We start from the raw sequence: 17,053 nt of genomic DNA on the forward strand, positions 1-17,053 counted from the left end.
AGTTAATGCTTTTGTTTCCTTTAGATAAACACCCAGGAGTGGAATTGCTGGATCATATAGTAGTTCTATTTAAAAATTTTGAGGACCCTCCCTTCTGTTTTCCATAGTGGCTGCACCAATTTACTTTCCTGCCAACAGTGCATAGCACTTCCCTTTTCTCTACATCCTCACCAACACTTGCTATCTCTTATCTTTTTGATAATAGTCACTCTAACAGGTGTAAGGTGATAGCTGTTTGTGATTTTGACTTGCATTTTCCTGATGATTAGTAATGTTGAGCACATTTTCCTGTACCTGTGGGCCATCTGTATGTCTTCTTCAGAGAAATGTCTATTTAGTTTCAGTGCAGGAGACATAAGAGATGTGGGTTTGATCCTTGGGTAGGGAAGATCCCCTGGAGAAGGGAATGGCAACCCGCTCCAGTATTCTTGCCTAGAGAATTCCCATGGACGGAGGAGCCTGGCAGACTACAGTCCACAGGGCCACAAGGAGCTGGAGGTGACTGAAGCAACTTAGCACAGAACGATAATCAGTGATGTTGAAACCTTTTCATGTGCCTGTCGGCTATCTGTATGTCTTCTTCAGAGAAATGTCCATTCAGTTCCTCTGCCCATTTTTTAATCGGATTGTTTGTTTTCTCTTTTCTACTTGGATGGCACCAGCAGCACCAGTGCCTTTTGCCACAAATGACAGAGCAACTCCCTTTGGCAAAGATGGGCTTCATTTTTTGGATTGTTCTTAATGTTCTTCCTTTTTGGTATGGCTTAAGCACTGCCTGTGTACATCTTGACAAGTAAACCTTCAAAATGACAAGCAGGGGCTTGGAGGGAGCCTGAAGTAAATGAGACGTGGGATCAGCCTGTGCCCCTTTCTTCATCGCAGGTGTCAGCATTCATTTTTTGCTTTCTCTCTTTCATCTGGGGCAGGCTGGCTGCGTACTAGGTGTGGGGGGAGCTTGTCTGCCCACCTCTTTCCTGCTGTTTTCCATTTACTGGGTGGACAGTTTCTCAGAATTCTGGCGGAGGTGGTAGCCATGCTCTTGCCCTGTTCGATGGCTTTGGAAGTGAGAATCCTGGTTGTTCTGACTTGTGTTGGCACTTCTGTGTTAACAGACTCAGAGCAGGATGTCACATGATGGCTGGCGCCCCTCACCAGATATAGCCTGGATTTTAGTGGTAAGGTCGTGTTCTTTGGTCTGAAATCAGCCTAGACCTACATGAATCTTGAGACAAACTTTATCGGGGTAGAAGTTTGGCGAAGTTTATTGTCAGGCCCCTTCTCTTCTTTGTAAGGTATTTTCTCCAAATATGATGGTGCCTCTTTTTCCCTTCTAGATAATTTATTACCTCCATAAATTGACAACTGTCTTCACAACATTTGTTAGATTCACCCATCTGGACGCAGTGTTTCTTCACTGTAGAAAATGCTAGGGTCTCCTGATTCTCATCCTTCAGTCACTAGAAAGCCTCGAGTTTTATCTGGGCCCCTGACTGCCTAGAATAAAGCATTGCATTTGTCTGGCTTCAGATGTCTCCTTCCCTCCCCAACCCTCCATCCCATGGAACTGAATGTGGATGTGCTGGGTGCATCTTGGGTCTTACAAAGGAGGACTGCAGAGTAGGGATGACAGAACAGTGAGAGAGAAGGAGCCTGGGTCTCAGACTCTGAGGGGTTTCTGTATCAGCTCAGCTTATGCTCAGTCTCGGAGCCCTGTTCCAGCAGTTGAGCCTGATCCTTATCAGTGGCCATGGACGTGGGCTGATGGTGCCTTATTGGCGAGGCAGCACCTTTTTTGTGAGAGGGACTCAGTAAAGGCAGGTGTCTGTCTTTATATTGCTGCACTGAGGGGGCTCCCCACATACTTGTCCATATCTGTGCCCCAGGACCTTTTTTTCACTCTATGATGATAGTCTTCCCATCAAAGTTCTCTACTTCCAAGCCTCCTCTAAGGCTCACCCAACATAGCACCTGTAGGTAGGAGAGAGTCATCTTCCTTTTTGAGCACAAATTTTGAGCTGCCTTTTAAAACTGTGTTCTGTATATTGACTTGAGAATTGATAATAATCTCTTTCCTTGCATATAAAAATCAAGTGTTCTGTTTCTATAAAAAGCAGTTGTAATTTTAAGTGCAATTCTTCTCTGGCATGAGATATATCAGGTTTTGTTAAATAATCAGAGACCACTGTTTGAAAATAAGTTGTGTGAAACAGGTTTGGGCCAAGGTTGGCAAACTATGACTAGAAAGGGCCAGATAGTAAATGTCTGAGGCTTTGCTGGGCCAGTAGGATCTCTGTTGAAACTGTTCAACTCTGAAACCATTGCAGAGTGAAAACAGACACAGGCAATACATATTAATAGGTGCACGGCCAGGGCCCTGTGCCTGAGAAACTTTATTTACAAAGACATGTGGCAGCCTGGATGAGGCTGGTAGACAGAGTTTGCTGACCTTTGACTTAGGGACTTTTAAAACTATTCCCTTTTAATGATTTTGCTGTTAAATTAGGAGCGGTGTCTACCAACAGGCAAACTCCCCATGAAGGCCCTTTGCTATAGACACTTGCCGATACCAGCAAGGGAGGGGCCGAAGCTTGTACTAAGAGTCTTGGCTCCTGGGTGCTGTGGAAATATTTTGGTGGAAAGTAGGCTTACTTAGGACAACACAATCTGAATTATAAGTTTCTTTGTTTCTTACAGAATGCCACTTAAAAGTTTTAAATCTTACTTCCGGCAGCTCTGTGGCAGATGTGGAGCCTGAGAGAGTGTTTGAAGATTTGTACATTGTCTTTGCATTCAGGGTCACAATTTTAACATATGCCTTCCAAAGTGGGAACTCAAGGATTATTTTTTTGGCCCTTTTCCCCACAAGGGAAGAACCAGAGATGGTTGGGCATTTTTCTGCTTTCATTTTTATTTAGCAGATCCTGACAGGAAAGTGGCACACCCACTGAGAATTTAGCAAAACCAGAGACCCATGCCATAATATGGGGGGATTTATGGACGTGCTCTCTGAGGTATTTTTGTAATACAGTGTCTCTGTGGTTTTGGAATGAGGAATGAGATGTTTATTTTCCTCTTGGCAATGTGTGCCCACATTTTGATTTCAGTTCCTTTAAATTCAACAAGTCTTCACTGAATACTTTCTATGTGTTCATTCCCTATAGGTTGAAAAGGGGAAAAATGGGAGATGGATTCAGGCGTTTCCTGGGAAAAGGGGGCTCATGGGTTTTGGCTTGATGTCTTATTTCCCACTGTTTGCATAGACGTGGATCCTAATATAGAATAACCATCATGGGTTTATTCCCTGTTGTTTTACTTCCACATGAAAAGAGAACACATGCAACCCTATGTCCCCTCAGTCCATCCCAATTGGTTGGAACTCTGCAGGGCATACCTTTCTTTCAGATATGTTTTGGGAGCATGTGGTTTTTTTCTAAAATTAAATTTTGTCACAGGTCCCCTTAGAGGAACATTACTCTGTGCTAGCGAAGGGATTCAGTATCACCTCATCAAACTCCTGCTTCAGACCCAGAGGAAACAGAGAATGTGGACACAAGATAACCGCCTCCTCAAACAGGGCACCCTTTGAAAGCCAGCACAGCACATATTCGAGGTGCTTTCCTTCCTACCTTTCCTCTCCCAAGCCATATATGGTAGAGGAGCTGGGCTGCTTTCAATAAAAGGAATTCTTTGATGTAGGAGACTGAACTGGGCTGTTTTTGGCCTGTGGTAGGAGGGAGTCGGGGAAAGGGGAATGAAAGTTCATGGAAGAAGCTGTAGCCTTTAGGTCAAGCTGAAATGTGACCCTCCGAGCTTGCCAAGTCCATGAGGGAACATAAGTTGCCTTTGGATGGCTTCTCAACGGCCCCTCTGTGGCCTTGAGTCCCAGGCCTTAGTGAGACACTCTGTGATGTGAACGAGGAGGGTCAGCCCACACAGCAGGGACCTGCCCTATCCACACAGGAGGCTGACCAGTGGCATCTTCCAAGTAGAGACTTGGGGAATGGAAACATATGCATGAAACTCTTATCCCAATGCCCTGGCTACCTAGATCTGATAATTTGCCTTATTTTTTTCTACCAGTAAAGAGGAATGCTGACTTATTTTTTAAAGTTCACACTCCTATGGAGTCCACTGGGGCAAATCAAACTATCTTTTCTTACCTTATTTTCAAGCTTTCAGACCTCCCTGAATCCTGGTAAAATATCTCAAAATGTTTTTGACTGATCCTGAAACTCTGAACATGACCATTGCTTTCTCTGACCCAAACTCTTGTTTATTTAATCCTCTTAAAAATCAGAACTATTGCCAAACCATAGTTTTTGTTTGATTTTATGTTTTGCATTCTCCCAGGGACACTAGCAGCATCAGTTTTAAAAGGGGCCATGTTTATGGTTATTGTCCAGTCGGCTTACTTTTCTAGTTCTCAGGCAATGACCTAAGACTGTTGTGTTTGGGTTCCCAACACTACCGAGAATGTTGACATTTTAAAGTCCTTCTCAATATGCTCTCTCTCTCTCTCTTGCGTACACAAACATGCTCACTCCATACTAAAGAAAAATGCTTTTGAAAAAGAGATTTAATTTTTATTTTGCTTTTGTATCACTAGTGCATTTTTAAGGCAATTTTCTCTTTTGAACTTTAAAATTAGTTTCTGGAACCTCGAAATTTGTGGTGACATATTGGTGGCCAGTCAGGATGTTTGGGAGTTTTGGGTCAACAACCAGCATGCTGTTTCAATTTGGTTCTTTCCCAGGCCTCTTGAGTTTGGAACACAGGTTAAAAGTCTTTTGAGTCCTGGTCTCATTTTCTCAGGAAAGTTTCAGGGGGAAAAACAAAGACTTTGGTATCAGAAGGACTCAGGCTAAAATTCTCACTTACATTCTCTTTTGTAAACTTGGAAAAGTTACTTGATTTCTTTACATCTCAATTTCCTCATGTGCAAAATGCAGGAGAAAAAAACAAACCTGCTTGAGATCCTTCTGAAGATTCAATGTAGTCATATTTATGAAGTGGCTAGCCAAGTATCTGACATTTAAGGGCATGAGAGGTGTTTTGCTTGCTCTTTCTTGCCTCCCTCCTGGTTCCTCTACTTGTTGCTCTGTGGATTGTGGCCTGGCTAGTCCATCACTCTGTAGTAGCTCATGTGAATGAAGAGAAGATGTTGAGACTTGGCATATGAGGTTGCATGGTCAACCAAGGTAGGGGACAAAATTCTTCCTGGACATGCTGAAGACAGGGAAGCAAGCTCATGGTTACATCAGGCACCCTAAGGCCTTTCCTTTGTATATTCATCCATGCCAGGGATCAATAGGGAGACTGTTGACTCATGCATCCCAGGAATCAACAAAGAGACACTACCACACGGGCTTGATTAGCTGGATGGGGCATGGCTGCTGCACACAGAACAAGAATGAAGGGCAATGCCCATCACTGCTGATGTGGTGAACACTATGGAAGGTACATAGCAGGTTACCTATCTGAGAGCCCACCTGTTCTCTTTGGATATTCCTTACTTGAGGGATAGGAGAAATGACAGCACAGTGTTTTCTGGAGGCAGGAGGTCAGATTATAGCAGCTTTAGCAATTCCCTCAGACCATTTGCTTCCCAGGTGGCTCAGTGGTAAAGAATCTGCCTGCCAATGCAAGAGACATTGGAGACATGAGTTTGATGTCTGGGCCAGGAAGATCCCTGCAGTAGGAAATGGCAACCCACTCCAGAATTCTTGACTGGAAGAGGAGCCTGGTGGGTGACAGTCCATGGGGTCTTAAAGAGATTTAGTGACTGGACAACAGCAACTAAATATTCAGTGTGGTGTGATCATACTTGAGAGAAGATTTGATGGGTGAGCAGCACTGGGTGTTTTTTTTTAAATAGGACTGACACATTTTTGGCTTTAAAGAGTTATGTTGAATGAAGAAAAGAAGAACTCTCCCCCTGGGTGCTGGTATCCTCTTCTACCAAAGACCATTTACACCATGTATGTTTTCTTTTCATACTTTTTTTCACTATTCCTATGTAGGAAGGTATCAGCTGGCAGGCCATCAACCACTGTACTGAGTAGTGTTCTGAGAGGAGTTTATACATAGGATCTAGCCCATATTTACCCAACTAGATGGTTTTTCACTAAGGTCCCCTTCATACTTCTTGACTTTTGAACCGTAACTCCAGTGGTTGTGACTACCAGCCTAGATTGTCTTAGCTTGCTTATTTATATGGAAGCATAATGGACAGTCCAACACACAGACCTGGCCTTAAAATTAATGGAGACATTCAAGAAAAATTAAGCTGGAATCAAGTGAAGACATTAAAAACTGAAAGATGTCACCGCAGCACAAGCAGCATATTAATGAAGGTCACCAATGCTCAAGGCGCTTGGCTACCTCATATTGATGTGTAGACTAAGAATGTTGATTAGACTAACAGACTTAAAAAAGCATCTTATAATGTAGGATCCTATTAAACTGAGTTTGTGAAAGATCCCCAGAGAGCTGATTCTGCCCACCTATTCATGAAAATATACACCTGAAGTGACTTGATTTCTGTGTATAGATGATTGCCCAAGAAGATGTTGGACATGTGGGACTCTTTGTAACCAAGAAAAGAATGTACTCTGAGAAAATTCTGGCAGAGGGCCCTGTATAGAAGGAAGTGGTGGTCCTCAAAGACACCTCTGAAGAGTCAGAAGGGAGAGGGAGGCTTGAGGAGGGTGGAGCAGGGCAGAGAAGACTTAGTGAGCTGGTACACATCATGGGAGGAAGGCAAGAAGATACCAGGTTGCCATAAGGAGAGTCCTTGAAAGCCATTTTTTCAGGCCCTGTGAGATGGACTAATGGGAGATACTTTCTGTTTAATGGAGAACATTTCAAGGACTTCTTGACTTGCTGCATCTATCTGTCACATCAGTGCTTACACTGTTCCCAAGACACCATGATAGATCCTGAGGTTGTGAAAGGTATGCATTAGACTATCCCTACCTTATTCCTTGGAAGGAAAGTTATGACCAACCTAGATAGCATATTGAAAAGCAGAGGCATTACTTTGCCAAGAAAGGTCTGTCTAGTCAAGGCTATGGTTTTTCCAGTGGTCATGTATGGATGTGAGAGTTGGACTGTGAAGAAAGCTCAGCGTCAAAGAATTGATGCTTTTGAACTGTGGTGTTGGAGAAGACTCTTGAGAGTCCCTTGGACTGCAAGGAGATCCAACCAGTCCATTCTAAAGGAGATCAGCCCTGGGTGTTCTTTGGAAGGAATGATGCTAAAGCTGAAACTCCAATATTTTGGCCACCTCATGCAAAGAGTTGACTCATTGGAGAAGACTCTGATGCTGGGAGGGATTGGGGGCAGGAGGAAAAGGGGACGACAGAGGATGAGATGGTTGGATGGCATCACTAACTCGATGGACATGAGTCTGAGTGAACTCCGGGAGTTGGTGATGGACAGGGAGGCCTGGCATGCTACGATTCATGGGGTCACAAAGAGTCGGACACGACTGAGCGACTGAACTGAACTGAACTGAACTGAACCTTCATAGAGCCAATGACATCTCTGAGGAGACCAGAACTACACAGAGATAGGCACAATCTTATCTGCTGAGTAATGGAACTTCACAGAAAGATGGTTTGGGCAGCAACATGCTATATAGAAGATGAGTCAGCATGGGAAAAACCATTGTCTGAGTCACTGCTTGACAATCTTTTTCTCTAACAATGAGCTGTTTTTCAAATGTAAACTACATTTCACGTTTCTCTGAAATGACCAAAGACCACGTTTTGCTTTCAGAAGGGAAACTTACAGTACAGCAGGGAGTGGCTTCTAGGTTTCCTTTTCCCCTCTGTTCATAAAGGCGATGGTGGAATAAGAAAGAAGAGGTCTCTGTGTCCAGAGATGCCCTATGATGTGGGCGGCAGAAGCCCACACTGAACTCTTGCGCAGCAAAAGCAGAGATACTTAGACATTATTGCCTGGGCTAAACAGGTGTGAACTATTCTCTGGGTGCTTTTCCTCTTGAACTTTCCCTCTTGCTTGACTTATGGTCAATCTCATGAATTTACACATTTATTTATTCAGCACATATTTTGTCCTCCAACTATGTGTCAGGTAGACCATAAAGTACTAGGTATTCAAGAATATACAGGCTCAGACAGTCTCTGCCCTCAAGGAACTTAAAATCTAGTGAGGGAGATATCATTGAAAGTGAAAAGTGAAAGTGAAAGTGAAACTTGCTCAGTTGTGTCCAACTCTTTGCAACTTTATGGACTATACAGTCCATGGAATTCTCCAGGCAAGAATACTGGAGTGAGTAGCTGTTCCCTTCTCCAGAAGATCTTGCCAACCTAGGGATCAAACCCAGGTCTTCCACGTTGCAGGCAGATTCTTTTTTTTTTATTATTATTTTTTAAATTTTATTTTATTTTTAAATTTTACATAATTGTATTAGTTTTGCTAAATATCAAAATGAATCCACCACAGGTATACATGTGTTCCCCATCCTGAACCCTCCTCCCTCCTCCCTCCCCATACCGTCCCTCTGGGTCGTCCCAGTGCACCAGCCCCAAGCATCCAGTATCGTGCATCGAACCTGGACTGGCGACTCGTTTCATACATGATATTTTACATGTTTCAATGCCATTCTCCCAAATCTTCCCCACCCTCTCCCTCTCCCACAGAGTCCATAAGACTGTTCTATACATCAGTGTCTTTTTTGCTGTCTCGTACACAGGGTTATTGTTACCATCTTCTTTACCAGCTGAACCACCAGGGAAGCCCAAGAATACTGGAGTGGGAAGCCTATCCCTTCTCCAGCAGATCTTCCCAACCCAGGAATTGAACTGGGGTCTCCTACATTGCAGGTGGATTCTTTACCCGTTAAGCGATCCATTAGTTCAAGAATAATTACACACATTATTTTTATTGTGCAATATTGCTGCCTAAAAATTATAATTAAGTGAATTATAAGCTCATTTACTACATCCACAGCTAATGAATATGGGTGATTATTTTCCAAGAGCCGCAGATGCATCCTAATTGTAGGACTGAGAGGACAGCTGCACTGGCCAAGTGCAGAGTGTGATGAGAGGATAGCCTGAGGGGGCTGGGAAAAGCTGTTCTGACAGAGTGACTTTTAGTAGAAGATTTGAAGAGTGAATAGAAATTGTCCAGTGGGAGGGACTTCTCTGGTGGCCCAGTGAAAAGAATCCACTTTCCAATGCAAGGGATGCAAGTTCAGTCCCTGGTCAGGGAACTAATCTCCCACATGCCACAGAGCAACTAAGCCCATGAGCTGCAACTGGGGAATCCATGCCGTGACTTGAGAGAAGCCAATTCACCACAATAAGAACTCATGTGCTGCAACTGAGACTGACACAGCTAAAAATAAATAATAGATATCTTTTTAGAAATTTGGCGAGGGGAAAAGGAAGTAGAGATGAAGAATAGAAAGTGGTCTAGGCAGAGGGAACAATATGAACAAAGGCCTTGGGGGTCTTTGAAACCAGTACGGGTATGGATTTGTAAACCCTTCCAGGGGGGTTTTAGAGTCGTCTCCTTATCCCATTCAAACAGAGTTCAAAATGCCTTCAGTTGCCCACTCTATGTGCTGTCAACCCATTTCCAGCCCCTGCTTTTTCCTCATCCCCCATACTCTCAGCCCTCTGCCTGGAATGTCCAGTCATCCAAGACCGCCTGCATGCAATACTGCCTCTTCCTTGACCTTGGTCAGCGAGCTTTGGTAGGAGACATGTGTGTCTAGACAAAAGATTGGTCTTTGTGAAAGTAAGTGTTCCAGGTCTGACTCAACCTGACCCAAAGCCAAGAAAGAGATAAGGTTGATGGAAAAGATCTCCTTAGTGAACTGCAGTAAAATAACAGCCCAGAGGCGAAGGCGCACAACAGCTTTGGGGTTTCCTGGGCCTGCTGGCCCCAGACAGGCTCTCGAAAGCACTCGAGGATAAGAGGTAGGAAGGCTATGTCATTTCCTCTCTGCTACTTGTATTTTAATGTTTTCCTGCCTCTCACACTAATCATGATTCCCCACACCCATGCTCCAGTCACCCTATAGCTCTGGGGGATAAATACTATTCCTCTTACATGGGATAAACTTTATAGGACTGAAGATTATTCAATCAGCTTTCCTAGTGGTACCCTTAAAAAAAAATCCTTTCAATCTCAGAATGTTCATTTATAAGATGGTTGGAAAGAGGAGCCTATGTTGTTACCGAGAGGACTTAGAGTATAAACAATGGATTATTAATGATATGGAATGTTAAATATTAAAGAAGAAAATTCCCACATTTCCAAGCATCCCAGGTGGCCATTACCCACAGTGGAGGACTTGTCCTCATATGTGCACTCACAGGACCTCACTTAGGGGACCACCAATGTAATAGCAAAGAAGTTGGGCTTCCCAGGTGGTGTGCTGGTAAAGAATCCCCCTGCCAATGCAGGAAAGGCAGGAGACATGGCTTCCATCCCTGGGTCAGGAAGATCCCCTGGAGAAGGGAAAGGCTATCCACTCCAGTATTCTTGCCTGGAAAATTCCATGGACAGAGGAGCCTGGCGGGCTATAGTCCATGGGGTTGCAAAGAGTCAGCCATGACTGAGCATGTAGGCATGCAATGTAATAGTAATCTTGCAGTTTTTTTTTTTTTCTTTCCAGAAATAGAAGATATAAACAAGATTTAAATCAGTAGCCAGGAGACAAACTTTGGTCTTAATTTAATTGAGAGAAAAAAATTTTAAAGCAACGTCTAACCTTTATGTAATGTTCGGAGCCTTTTCAGTACATAAGCATACCTCAGAGATGCCCTGCGTGCAGTTTCAGGTCACTGCAATAAAGTGAATATCCCCGACTTCTTTACTATTACATTTACTTCTTTGCTATTACATTGGTGGTCCCCTAAGTGAGGTCCTGTGAGTGCACATATGAGGACAACTCCTCCACTGTGGGTAATGGCCGCCTGGGATGCTTGGAGTGAGTCACATGAATTTTTGGGGTTCCTAGGGCATATAAAAGTTGTGTTTATATTATACTGTAGTCTATTAAGTGTGTAATAACATTATATCTTAAAAAAAAAAAAAACAGTGGCCGCCTTAGTTGAAAAGTAATGGGCTTGGAAAATGGTATCTATAGACTTGCTGAATTCAGGTTTGCTACAAACCTTCACTTTGTGAAAAACAGCATTTTTGAAGTGCAATAAAACATATCAGACTTAGTGCTCAAATGTCATTGGTACCCACATCCTGCACACAGGACCACATGACAGACTCTTATTTTAGGGTTATTAGCTTGTTTCACTGTCTGATGATTTACGATTTATCATCTGCCCCCTTCTTCCACACTTGAACGTAAGCTCCAGATGGGCATTTAGGTCATCTCTGTTGCCTTCAACAGTGCCTGGAACGTGGTAGATACAAAGAAATGCAGAAATGCTTGTTTATAAATAGTTTTAATCAAATAAATGTGTTTCTCCTAAAGCAGTGAGAGAGAACACTTAGAAAACTAAAAAAAAATTTAGCCTCTCAAAATGTGGCCTTTCTGGCCCTATTTCTCCCTACAGGATGTCACCTTGGCCTTAGAGTGGCCTAATATGAGAGTCCTTTATTCCTAGCCACCATATGGGAAGCACAGAATCAAACCACCTGGGAAGAGGGTACCTCCCTGGATGTTGGGTTCAGGATTGTGCCTAGGCCTCTGATCCTCAACCTCAACCATCACAGGTCTCGTGGCTTCAGTAAATGTGGTGCCAAGAAGCCCTAAAGGCAAGAGGGAAGCACGGAAGGAGCTGTCTGTCAAGGTCCCAGGCCAGCCAGCCAGACCCAAGAGTAACCTCCAGGCAGGACTGGTGACCCTGCAAGCATGTCCCCTTCAAGCCAGCAGAGTAAAGGCAGATAATGTACTTGGTATTTAAAAAGTAAAACACTGATGCCAGAATTTTAGGACATTTTGGTGGCACCTGTGAGGCTTCCCTGGTGGCTCAGTGGGTAAAGAATCTGCCTGCAATGCGGGAGTTCTGGGTTTGATCCCTGGGTTGGGAAGATCCTCTGGAGAAGGGAAGGGCTACCCACTCCAGTATTCTGGCCTGGAGAATTCCATGGACTATATAATCCATAGGGTCGCAACGAGTTGGACACGACTGAGCGGCTTTCACTTCACTTCACTCGGTGGCACCTGTAACCATAACCCCATTTTACCCTTCTATTTACAGTGCCATAAAATTTTTGCTGTCTCCACACCAAAGCAAAACAAAAATATGGAGCATGTCAAAACTGTGAGTGACCCAGGGAAAGACAGTGGTCTTGGGTCTCTGTGTTCTGGTGTTCTCTCCTGAAGCCCAACCTCTCCACAGCTCCAGAGCTGATCTTGGAGCAGGGACCGCAGGAGTTGGGCTGACCACAGAGCAAAGGGAAAGCAGCTTCTGATCCAACATATGGAGGGTCTACATTTTCTCCCCCTGGGTCTCAGGGTCCCGAGCTGGATAAACTTGTTTTGATGGTGAAGATGGGTAGCTTCTCTAAGGCTCCCCTCAGCATGAGGTTGGAGACGTGCTTTGCCCCAGAGCAGAAACTTATCAGAATCCTTGGTGTGGAGCCTGAAAATGTAGATCTGTGTACGTGTGTGTATCTGTTTGCTTATGGGAAAGGCCAACTTTGTGTGAGCTTTTAAAATGCCTGCTGACACAGTCTTGTTTGGAGGATAAGCATCAGTGAAGCAGGACTCATGGACAGCATTTCCCAGAAAATGTGCCACAGATTCATCGCCTTTGTCAGAGGTGGCGGCATGTGTGAAAGCCGTGATGACACATGGGGCAGGGTTTGGTATTTGCTTAAAAATAGCTGAGGGTTTGGTTAACCACAGCAGAGCTGGGGTAAGGGGTGGTCCCTCCCCCTCATGTTGCCTCCCCAGATGATTCAGGGTGGTCCCAAACTCAGCATCAGAAAGCCAGATCTCTGCAGGACACCTGTTGTCAAGCAACAAGAATCATTTGACGTCAGTCATGGACAGTGACCAGAGAGGGCAGGGCAGAAAGGTGGAGCTCCAAGGCCTCAAGGAAGCTCATGCACACAGCCTTATGCTAGAGCTCTGTCCCCGATGATCCAAAGAGGCATATGGTTGACAGATGCTATTTACAGCCAGGACTGAACCAACTCAAAGAAGAAAAATTCTGTGTAGTCCAGTCAGAAAGAAAACATTTAAAAACACCAGCAATCATCATGTTCATGCCATTTACGTATTTGTGTTTGGGGTTCACTTCTGAAATTCACTTTTCCCTGTGGGCTGGCCTATTGTTCAGCATTGTCCAAAACTTGGCATTAGAAGGCAATTTCGTGAGAGTAATTGTTGCCCCTAGCCATGGAGAGGGATAAGAACACAGACAGAGGGGCTGGGGTCCTACTCTCGAGAATGGGGGTCCTAGTCTCTGTGTTGCAGTCCTTCAAGCAGAGGTTCTTCACCATCGCTCTTCTGACTCCACCCAGGGCTCTGGTGGCCCAGTCAGCCTGCAGGAGTGGAAAGAGCAGGACTACGACTGGGATACCCAGGGAGCAGCTGGAACTCTGCTCTGTGCTTGCACAAGTCCCATTACATCTTTGTATTTCAATTTCCTCAACTAAGAAAGAAAGGCAGGGACTGATGACCATGATGGCACTTGGTAGCTCAGGATGGAGCCTACCGTCCCCCCATCCAATACTTTGTCTCCTCCTTGTATGGATGTCTGCCTGCCCAAGCCCTCTGGGCAGAATGCATGTGTGCTAAGTCACTTCAGTTGTGTCTCACTTCTTGTGACACTCTGGACCATAGCCCATCAGGCTCCTCTCTCTCTCTAGCAGGAATACTGGAGTGGGTTGCTGTGCCCTCCTCCAGGGTCTCTTCCAAACCCAGGGATTGAATCCATATATCTTACGTCTGCCTGCATTGTCATGTGGGTTCTTTACCACTAGCACCACCTGGGAAGCCCAGGCACAATGATTCTCTGTAACAACTGGGGTGATTTTTAGAATTGTCTGCATATGACCTGATTCTCTTCTTATTGTGTCTCTTGGGAAAGGTCCAAGTACACAAATCTAGGGGCTGGGGGTTGGGAGAGGATTGAGGAATTGGAAAGAGAGTCTTACAGCATAATGTGCTCTTCCTGTGGGAAGAGGTGTCAGCTGATTAACCAAAATTGTGGAATTTTGCAAACGAATGTGTTTTGACTTTGGTATATTTCTAGCACTTTGTGTAATGTAGCTGATATGAAGAAGCAAACTTACAATACTTCAGTTTCATAGACTTCCAAATTATCATCTAAACCCACTTACTAATCCCTCTCCATGGTTTTCAAACTTTGAAGGATGTACAAGTGATCTAGGAAACGTCTTTAAAAGTTTAATAAGCAGAACAGTTTCCAGAATTCTCAGGGCTACACTCTTTCACCTTCAGAATCTGAATGTACAGGATCTGACTGGTGCCTGTGGTCCAGCTTGAATCAGACTGATGTACCTGATGCCAATTCATAGGAATAATAACGTGGCAACTTTGAATCCACATGTGTGTTTCTTCATGTTAGGCTTAGAAAAATAAGTCCAAGGGGATGTAAAATGATATAACCTTGCAAATGCAGACTCTAATAATTCTGTGTGTGACCATGATTGGCAATTTTATTTCAATATGTCCATAAGAGTCCTCTGCAGTAGGTATTTCCCCAGGGGATTGTCAGTCCACCCCTTGTTCTCCTCCTTCATATCTCTATATCTTCCTCCATCTGACAGATGAAAATGCAGTTAAGGGTGAAGACCAAGAGACTAGTAGCTTTCCTTTTTCCTGGACCTTATCCTATTCATCTGGGAATGGGGGTAAATAAAATTCCTTCCCTTCAAGATTCTTGTTGTGAGTAAGTTTATGCATAGCCTACAAGGAAATTGGCTGCAATCCAAGGCTTTAATCCGCCCATTTTGACTATTAGGGACCATTGCCAAGAAGCATCCATGATTTGAATTATGTCAGTGCCAATGCAGAATGGCTCAAGAGAACCCGTGTGGAAGGCTGGATCAGGCCCATGAGTGCAGAAAGGCTTAGTGCTCATTCTCCTTCTCTAGCATCACTTCTGCCTCACCAAGAGACAGAATGAGCCATTGTCATTGAATTATGAATTAGGGGATGAATGTGCAGTGGTGTTGGTCTGGGGGAGGGAGGGCTCTAAAAAGTGAGGATCATTCCAGGTACCGCTTTCTGAATTAAGTATCATAAAACTTGGCATTAGATTTGGCAATTCTCTTTGTTCCATTAGGACACCTGGCAGGGATGTAGTGAATGATCATCTTATTTTGAGTTGATTACTTCCACAAGCCTCAATTTATAAATGTTTGCACCAAAGAGCAAGCAGATAAAAGTGAGAATTGACAGATGGAGCATCAATCCTTTGATGTTAAGGACCAAATGGCCAAGTTCTTATAACTGGTTTTCCAATTGGTGCTGCCAGGCCTGGTGGAGCAGGGCACTGGGACTTTGAAGAGGAAAACTGGCCTGTTTTGCAGGCCCCCACCCAGGCTCGACTCACACCCAATCTCTGGGGACCTGTTGGAAAGGTCAGACTTGGAAACCACGTAGACATAAGGTTGGGGTCTGTTTTAGACCTTTCTGGAAGTGAAGGTGGGTTCCTGGGTGGTTTATAATACAGTAACTTTTTAGAGAGATGAGAAGTTATGCAACTTTAATATACACACACAATCTGGAAACTATATCTAGGTTGGCAGAAGAAACTGCTGTCTCATCTTTGAGGGGTAGCCTGCCTGCACATCTGGAGGTTTTTAATTTCTTGCAAGGAATTCTTATTGGGTGCTTGAAAAAGCCATCTGTGCATTTTGTATGGGCCTTGTCTTCCCGCCTAGACAAGAGCCTTCTTGAAGAACAGTGATTTTGTCAGATATCAGTTTACATCCTCCACTGCACTGAGCACAGTGCTTGCCAAAAAAATGGCGCTCTGTGATGTTTGAATTGAAGCACAATAAACCTGCTGTCTCTTAGAGTCCCAGTGGGTCCATGCAGATGCACAAAACAGATGACTAGGAGATGTCTTTGACCCTCTGTATGAGCTGAATTCCCTGTGAAGCAGACACTGAGATGGAGTTAGAAGTGCAGGAGGCCTGTGGAGTGGCGGTTTAATGCCTGTAAAAGATACAAGGCGGGAGGAAGAGGATTGAGCAGGGAAGGAATTCTGAGACCAATGCAGAGCCCACACCTATGAAAGGAAAAGGCAGGATGGAGCAATACAATGCAGATGTAACAGTGTCTTGGAAAATCCAAAAAGGAGCTCCTGAGAAAGAGATGGCCATTGCAGGAGTCCTGCCTTGGGCGAAAAGGAGCAAGCCCTAAGATCCCTGCTGTGTGCAGTCATGACTGAGCTCTGTCTGTGAGATCAGTATTGCTTCAGCACAAAGGCAGAGGAACAGATCCAGAAGGGCCAATAGTTGGAGGCTGTTAGTTGCCTGCACTTAGAGCTGAATCCTTCCTTGGAGAGGTCCAGGTATATAGACCTCCACAGCTGCACTTTCTCTCCCTTATTTCTCTATCTTGCCCCATTCTACCCATCCAGACCAAATTAATCACCAACTGCCATTACATTTATCTTGAAGGTAGTTTTCAGTTTGGTTTGTTTCTCCATGTATCCTCCAATAGCCCAAGTAACATCCTCTCCTTTAAGCTCATGGCCAATTTCATAAGCATGTGACCAGTCACATAGGGACCCACACTCTAAAGGACCCTTCCCTTAGGTTTTAATGCCCAACATTAGCCATCTTGAAGTTCTTAGCTATAATTTTACATTTGAATTTGTATCTTGTAAGTGAAGTCAAATGGTACAGTGGGGCAGGTGCTGGTGGCTTGGAGTCTTGGCTCACACATAAATCCAACTCCTGCTGCCTCCCCCACATCCTCAAATAATTATTGGCTACTCACTCCCCTGTCCCTGGCACCCCAGACCCTGCCTAGTCTCTTCATCCCTTCTGCCTCTGATAGGGACCCTTTGGGGAGGTTTGGGACTGAATATGAGATCTTGAGACAGGAAATGGAGATGCTCAT

Source organism: Bubalus bubalis, chromosome 11 (genome assembly GCF_019923935.1).
Source record: "Bubalus bubalis isolate 160015118507 breed Murrah chromosome 11, NDDB_SH_1, whole genome shotgun sequence".
Taxonomy (NCBI): domain Eukaryota; kingdom Metazoa; phylum Chordata; class Mammalia; order Artiodactyla; family Bovidae; genus Bubalus; species Bubalus bubalis.